Here is a 9,085-nt window from a genome sequence, read left to right on the forward strand (position 1 = left end):
CTTCCAATAAAATACTTTTGCAACTACTAAGTATGTAGGTATCTCCGATTATACCAAAACAATTTGAGGAAAAGCCAATATATTGTAGCAGAAACTTAAATCAAATTTCATGGGTCATTACAACATATGGTGTCAATGCAGAAAATAGTTGCAATCATACTGTTTTAATAATCTTATCTGTCATTGTTATTATGACATCATAATGTGTTATAATATAAAACAATCTGAATTAATGTTGAATTGTCTTTCTCTTACCACATAATTTATTTAAGGGTTTAAAGTTGCTCAGTTGTTTAAATCAAGGCTTGCTACATACATACATACAAATATTATTTATGTTTAATATGCATGAACATGAAAGTCACTAATTTGAAATAATGGCCACTGAGTACTGAAAAGTTTCTGTGAAACCTGATGTAAACTATTCTATTGTAGGAAAATGTTCCATGTAGAAAGATCCTCTTTTTACTCCTGCATTGGGCTGAATGGACCCCAGACTTAGAGCGCTCTACCTGCAGAGACGGACGGCTCGCTTGGACAGCAAGTTCCTCATAAAGCAAAGGCCTTTCCCAGAGCACTCTATGGCTATTTGTAATCAACAATAACTCAAATTCCTTACGATAAATGGTGGAGTCCATGAAGCGCGGCTGGCCCGAGGTGAGGGTGCCCGAGACACCGGACTAAAGGTTCACTAGCTGCAATTTCTATAGCAAAAAGGTTTGATTAAAAAAAAAAGTATCTGTTTTTAGGGAATATTTGTTTTGGCTCTCATATTTTCCCTCATCACAAACTTAGTCCATTAATATTAGGGAGAAACAATCTTTAGACAAAAGACACACAATTCATTACTGAATCATGCAAAAGTAACACTTTGGAATGAATATCTTATTAAAAAAAACCTTTATTCAATGACCACCAGAAGAGGGCGTGCTTCCCCAGTCTGCATCCGTGAGGCCTCACTGGTTTGCCAGCCAGGCAGGTTTTGCCCACAGACACATTTCTTCTTTCATAGAACATTTGGCCCTGAAGATGGTTCTGGATGCGAACAGTCTGACTTGAGTGAGTTCCATCACTGTCTATACTGAGATGCCTGTTGCCTAGAGACAGCACCCTGCAGCTCAGTTTATCTGAACTGGTGTGATGGATACACAGAAGCCATACATTTAGAAGGATAATTCACTCAGCATCACCCTTCTTGCGGAGTTACTGATGTTACTGTCACACTAGAACTTTTGCACAAATTTCACCAATTTTGCCTGCACTTACATCGACCTGTGAACCTGTGAATGAAGGGAACACGTCTGGTTTAGAAAGCATGCTGGTGCACTGGCCAGCAGGTCTTTCTATGTTTCTGAGGTTTTGTCCAGTTTTCTCATTAGGTTGATTGAAAAAAGCCTATGGGAGTGTGACTGTAACCCCATTTCCAGCACCCCATGTAACCCATATTAGGAATAAGATAACTGATGCTGACGTTATGGCAGTACAGCATAGGTACAGAGCGATATCATGTGTGACTGAGATATGAGACTGAGATTCTCCCTGTCCAGGTACGGCAGGCTGACTCCATCTCTACTTTAAGATCAGACTTAAAACCTTCCTCTTTGAAAAAGCTTATTGTTACTAATTCTGTAGTTGCAATTACTATCCTAAACAGACTAATTATCATACTTAGGGGGTCGTCTAATCATTAGGTTAACATCTTAGTTATGCTGCTATAGGCTTTCTGCCGGGGTCCAGAAACATGATCACCTGACAGGCCTCTGTCACCCCACTGGGTCATGGTTTCCTCTCCTCTCCTCTCCTCTCCTCTCCTCTCCTCTCCTCTCCTCTCCTCTCCTCTCCTCTCCTCTCCTCTCCTCTCCTCTCCTCTCCTCTCCTCTTTGAGTAGATCATTGATGATGTTATTTCTCGTGTAATTTCTCTCCCCCCTCTGTATCCATCAACAGGTCTAGCTTCCTTTATAGCTGTATGCTGGCCTGCCGACCTCCGACCCTGCTGACCCACTCTACTCTTATACCAGCAGCTTGTATTATTAATGTATTTTTATGATCCCTACCTATTCTCTCCTCTACCTGTCCTCCCCCTTCTCCTCTCTCTCTACCCAGTCGGCCATCAGCAGGAGGGTCCCCCTACATGAGCCTGGTCCTGCTCAAGGTTTGTTCCTGTTAAAGGGGAGTTTGCTTGTTGGGGGTCAGGCCCTGGGATTCTGGAAAGCGCCTAGAAACAATCTTGATTGTAACAGACAAAGAATGATTGATTGATTCATGTGTGTGATGCTCAGGATTTTGCACAAGATTAGACATCAGATTTTACTCTGCCCCTCTACTGTCTGAGACGGTGGGTAATAATAATAATCATATCATTGTCACGAATCCTATTGGAAAAAAGAGACACTGTAATGTTTCAATGGGAGTATTCGCAAGAGTTAAGCAGGAAGCTGCCGGCTAAGCTGCCAGAGTTCCAGACTCTCCAGATTCACTCAATAGATGAAACTAGTGAGCGGGTGTGAATGTGCATCTGTCTCCCTGACTGCAGATCATTTTATCCACTCTGCTTCATTATTAATCCAATGGATGGATATTATGCAGATAAGAAATGACTCTGGAACCTGCTGATTTCCAATACTGAAAACTTGCTGATTCGGTTGTAAAAGAGATCGATCAGTCAGAATGATGTGGCTCATGGCCGTTGTAGCGAAGGTAATACCTTATTAGAAATGGCATCCGCAGCTCTGGAGACAGGGATTAGTGGTGCAGCAAACATACATTCGCATTTCTCCAGTCGCCAATGAGGCCCCTGCAGGCAGCATCGTGGCATCAATCCTTCAGTGTATGTCAGCAGAAACAGACAAACTGGATCCAGCCGGCCTCCAGTGATCAAGTGTGTGTTATGATCAATCGCGAGTCACCAGGATCCAACTGTAATGATTCAAAATGCTCCTAATTGATGAAAAGGCTGTTACATCAGAATTCCAGCCTGGAGGTCAGCTGCTTTCATAAAAGGAAAACTGATGTGCGTGTGCACTGTATTGTAGATCTGAAGGATTTTGCGTGATTGTCTCCTTTTTGTGTGAATCCTGCACAAAGTTTAAAATGTCAAGATAATGTTATTATCTTACGGACATGCATCAATCAGATAAGCATCAACCAGCTTGGTTCAGATGAGTGGATCGTTGCAGTATCACCACATTTGCAATGTCCCAGATTGATTGCAAATGGTTTATTTCTTGGCAGCATTCCCAAATTTCTCCCACGCCTTCTGTAATGTCTGATCCCAGTTCCCTCTCCTGTGCCAGCTTATTAGCACAAGAGCGCATCCTTTTGTAATTCATGCTAATTGAAACTTCTCAGTACAGAAAAAAATACATTTTCCCACTGTCAGACAGATGAAAGTCGTCCACTATAAAGGTCTGTTTCTCTCCTCTATTTCAACATAATGTTTTATCTGAAGTAAACAAGTAGGTTGTCTCTTTGTGTCTCTTCATGTTTTGGGTGCATAAGTGTACACAACAGTGAGACTCCAAAATAATAATAAAAATCAGATAATAATGATTAATAGGATTAATATATGCAGAATATATGACATGCTGGCTAATACACAGACGATGCCTGATACCACCAAAGGATCATAAAAATTCCTAAGGATATAATTCTGTCCAATCATGTCAGTCTAATCCAGGGGGGCCCTAATCAAATCTGTCCTACCGGGCAGACACAGCTTTCACCTAGAATCCCACCTGCCTGGTAGGACAGAAAACCCGGCTCAAATGTAGCCATCAAGGATTGGATTTGGGCACCCTTCTCTAATCATATGTTTCATCAAAATAATTATACTCCAACACTGGTCTTTATTTTCCCTTTAGAATACATTTGTAGGGACCTGGGGTGAGAAGCGGAAGGTTGTCGGTTCAAGCCCCGGAGTGGACGGAATTTGGGAGGTGTTCTGGTAGCAGGGGGAGGTGCCAGGACACTTGCAGAGCGCCACTATGGTGCCCTTGACAAGATACCAAACCCCCAAATAGGGCCCTGTGATGAGCTGGGCAAGTGACTACAAAAGGAATATAACGATAAGAAATGAAGAAACATCTGGGTTAACTTTGCACATGCAGCAGTTACAAAAAGCAGTTCCGGCCCTTTTTCGTCTCTTCTTGCTCCATTTACAAGTCTTATCCCAATAATTAACCTACGTATTCTCTGTTCAGTTTTGTGCCAACAGGGTCCAAATGCTGCTGAGTGGAGGGACAGAGGTGAACACTGCATACGTACAATTGTCTCATTAATTCAACGGCTTTCTGGGCTTCCTTCCAGCCCCGGTGAGGTATATGCTGACGTAGTAGAGCATCATGGAGCTGATGTTATTTAGAGATATTACAATGATGTACGCGCTTCATTACAGGTGTTTATAGAGGGGTTTTATACAGTGAGAGCATTGCTGAGCCTCTGTTCCAACACCTGTAGTTTGGTGAGCTCAATGCAGGGGTTTATCTGATGTTGGATGAGGAATCTTCTTGATCCTCCAACATCACAGCAAAGAGCAATATTGCAGACGGTTTACAAAGTTTAAAAACCATAATTTGCTACTTCCATGACTCCACGTGAGATGTAAACTCTGATCTCAGAATTCCATCCCTGTGTTAGCACAACATAGCTTAATTAAACAGTGCTGCGGAGTTTAAGCTGAGAGTCAAGCAGCTGGTATGAAGATCAGCCCCTTTATGTCTGAGGACATATTTCTTAGTCCGAAAAGACCTCATTGCCCAGTTCCTGGCAGAGGAGAAGTCCAGTTAAATTTTCTTAAGCCAACATTCTTTTAATATGGCTAATTAATGCCATAAGCAGGACATATATTTGCTACACCGTATCAGAGTAGCTGCTATTAAAGCTGTTATACTGTTATATATAGATGAGTAATTATGGATCTACCACTTGCTTGATTAGGGTGGGGGTGGGGGTGGGGGTGGGGGTGGGGGTGGGGGGGCATCTCTCCAGCCTGGTTCCAGGTTGGGAGATGATATCGAGGCCGGGGTTTATCGAGAAACATCAGAACTAGTAGAGACAATTTATATATAAAGGTCAATATAAAGTTCCTTTGGCTTATTTATTTATATGTACATTATTTATTTATTTACATGTTCACTTATTTTTAAATTAGCGTATTATTTTATTCAGACATTTCTTAAGAATGAGTTCAGCCCCGACCGATCAATAAGCATAGAATTAAACAAACAAACAAATTATTAAATAAATACACGTCCATATTCTTAACTAGCTGCCCAAAATGCATATTGACTAAAATGTATTTATTAGGCTCAAGTCATTGCTGCCAATAGGTTTATTAATAAAATAATTCAAATTTGCATTAGTTCGAAGTATCGGGTGTTTAAAACTTACTTCAGATTGTATATTGTAATAGGTCCTAGTCACAACATCACTTTTAGGAGCAGACTGAGAAACAAGTTCAACTTTAGAGTTAATATTCCCAATAATCTCTATAGGTTCAAACATGTTTTAGGCTAAACCGCCACTCGGATAATGTAACAAAACAAACAATATTATTCCAGGAATCTTCATCTACTCCAATTACATTTTTTAATTACCCTAATCCACCGTCAGCTAACATACCAGATAAAATAAACCTTCCCTTGAGCCTCATAATAAATGATTCTGATGATCATCACACAACGTGTTGATTTCTGACAGCCCTTCTAATTAGATGTAATTATGTCTTACAAATCTATATCGGGTCAGTAAATACTATTAAGTTACTCCACACCAGTCTACAATTAGAATCAAAGTGACTTATTAAAGCATTTATTGATAGCTTGTTGGAACTTTTTTTTTACTGTCCATAATTCTTAGGTTTAAACTGAAAATGTTTAATGTCTCAGTGGCTTGTCACGCATCTCCTAGCAACGGCGTTCTATTGACAGTTTTGGTTCCTGGCAGCAGTTTCTCTTTCACTTTCAGCCAAATGTTTGCTGCAGCTGCATTACCCCCACCCCCACCCCCCCACCCTCCCGACCCCCTGCAGCTGTCCGGTCAAATAAAGGTGTAAACCATCTCTAAAAATAGAACTCTGCAGCACAAAACAATTGTGCGTTCACATTCAGATTTCCACGCATTTGGTTTGAGCATTTAAATCCGTTCTACCAGCATCTCAGAACATGCAGCCTGTGCTGCTTGGATGAACCTGGGGGCCCCGCTTTATTTCTGCAGCGTCTCGGTTAGTGAACCACCTGCCATCAGGATATCGCTCGCACAGCAGCTGTTATTGTTCCACCTCCAGTTTTAATATCTCTCATTTAGATGAATTACCCCTCATCAATGTACAGATATTTAAGCTGTCTGTCTCATTATGGCTGAAAATTTATTATTGCCTCACTTTCATTAGTTTCCCCCAGGACATTGTCAGTCTTTGCTTCCTCACTCATACCAGCACTTGCAGTTACATAACAAAGATCATTTTCTAATCTATTTTCTAATTTGGGCTGATCCCACTCAAGCGACGCCTTCTTTCATTGCTTTTAAGCAAGAACACATTTCCTGTATATGATGAACTGATTCCCATTCTATTCTACTCTATTCACAACTGCAACAAGCTTTTGTTTCCTTCAGATATTCACGCAAAGGCACCTCAGTAATCAGAATACAAAATGTATCTATTATAGTGTAGAAAGAGGCCACATGGACAGTTTCTGTCCAGTCATTGATAACAAGTCATCACCTCTATAGGCACAATTTATGTGGGGGGGGGGGCGGGAGCCCCGGGAGCCCCGGAGCCCCGGAGCCTCCGGTCTGTCCGGGTCGGGGTGGTCTTTGTGGCGGTACCTGGTGGGCCCCCAAAGGTGGCGTCTCCTTCGCCTCAGGTCTCAGTGCCCAGCCATGTCTCAGCTTGTTTGTGTGTGTGGGTGTGTGTGTTTGAGTGTGTGTATGCATGTGTGTGTGTGTATCTGTGTGTGTGTGTCTTTTTTCTTGATTCTCTTGTTTCTCTTTGTTGTTTTTATCCTTTGTGAGGCACTTTGTGCTACTCAGTGTATGAAAAGTGCCATATAAATAAAGATTGAATTGAATTGAATTGAACCACTCCCAATATCACATCTTAATGACTGATAATTAATGGTGTTAATGTGGAGGTTTCCATCAATTTAGCAGGAAAAATAGAGATGGTTTTCCATGAGATATCCCGACAGACAGGCAGACAGACAGACAGACAGACAGACAGACAGACAGGCAGACAGGCAGGCAGGCAGGCAGGCAGATAGATAGACAGACAGACAGACAGACAGACAGACAGACAGGCAGGCAGGCAGACAGGCAGACAGGCAGGCAGGCAGGCAGGCAGATAGATAGATAGATAGATAGATAGATAGATAGATAGATAGATAGATAGATAGATAGATAAATAGATAGATGGATGACCGACAACAGGGACATACGAGCCGCTGATTCAGATATCAAATCAGCCAGCACACCCTCATCCCAAGTTTGTTTTTGTAAAGAATTGGGCCAAATCTGTTCCTTCCTTTCAACAATTTTGTTTGTAAAATTTCCATGACTGCACTATAGTGCTACTTTAAAAGATTTTTTTTGTCCCCACCGTGCCGACATCTGTTGCAAAGTGTCATCGTTTCTCAGCGAGTCAGGAGTTAGAACCCAGAAAATGGTGGAAAAAGCCCCTCACACGTCCATGCAGTGAGTGTATATGCTCATAAAGGGACTGATGCAGCTTCACAGCTGTCTTCTGTTGTAGTCAGGCAGAAAGAGGACTCTAGACATCCATCAAGTATTTAGCTCAACAAGGGCTAGCATCAAGAGGGAGCAGAGTTATAAGGTGCTCGACTCTAAGCAGACAGCTTTAGCAGGACCGACCCTGCAGAAACTGGAAACACCTGCTCACTGGGAAAACCCATTCTGTGGTGGATGAATACCCAGAAATTAGCACACAGTTGATGGCAGTTCAACTAACCATGTTCAGATTCAGCTACCAGTGCTCAGACTCAACCACTAATGTTCACACTCAGGTACCATTTTTTTTCATTTTGAACACTGCTTCTTTTTCTTTAATTGATTTTTCTATATTTAGTTGGGGAAAATGTAAAAAAACGACCACTTTTATTGAAAAGGTTGAGTAAATAAACAAAGTATATGTTCTTGGTTTCAAGGTTTTTTTTAAAATTCCTCAACAAAATATTGCACACTCTGCTGTAAAGTACCGGATCATTAATTAGTCACGGTGAAAGTATCAGTATTGAATACTTTTAACTCTGAGACTTTAAATAAGCAATGACAAAAAAGACGAATACACTGTTTAACTGTCCTCAGATGCCCCACCTCAACCCCTCCAACCTAAAGTTACGCCGTTAATCACCCCTATTGTAAATACAACAACCCCCCCCAACACACACATACACAAAACACATTTTCTTTTCATGAATCTGAGGTGTATTACTAAATCAGTCATTTGTCAATTCAATTATTGCTCCTCCAACAGAACCCGGCGTCCGTCCATCCATCCACCCATCCATCCATCCATCCTCCATCCATCCATCCATCCATCCATCCATCCATCCATCCATCCATCCATCCACCCATCCATCCATCCACCCATCCATCCATCACCCACCCATCCATCCATCCATCCATCCCGCCCACCCACCCATCCATCCATCCATCCTGACCACCCACCCACCCATCCATCCATCCATCCACCCACCCACCCACCCATCCATCCATCCATCCACCATCCATCCATCCATCCATCAGCCATCCATCCATCCACGCACCCATCCATCAGCCATCCATCCATCCATCCATCCATCAGCCATCCATCCATCAGCCATCCATCCATCCATCCATCCATCCATCAGCCATCCATCCATCCATCCATCCATCCCAGTCTGCAGAAACATCAGAACATGAGCAGGAGGTGCAGAGCCTGACCTCAGGTCAGAATGACTTATGGCTTCTTGAGATATAAAACAGCGCAGGACGCACAGGCAGAATAATGGAGACAATTGTGCCGATGTTGCTGATATGAGACCTGGCTGCTGCTGATACACACGCAGTAAAGCACAGATCACCTGGCT

The sequence above is a fragment of the Takifugu flavidus genome, chromosome 7 (assembly GCF_003711565.1).
Source record: "Takifugu flavidus isolate HTHZ2018 chromosome 7, ASM371156v2, whole genome shotgun sequence".
Lineage (NCBI taxonomy): Eukaryota > Metazoa > Chordata > Actinopteri > Tetraodontiformes > Tetraodontidae > Takifugu > Takifugu flavidus.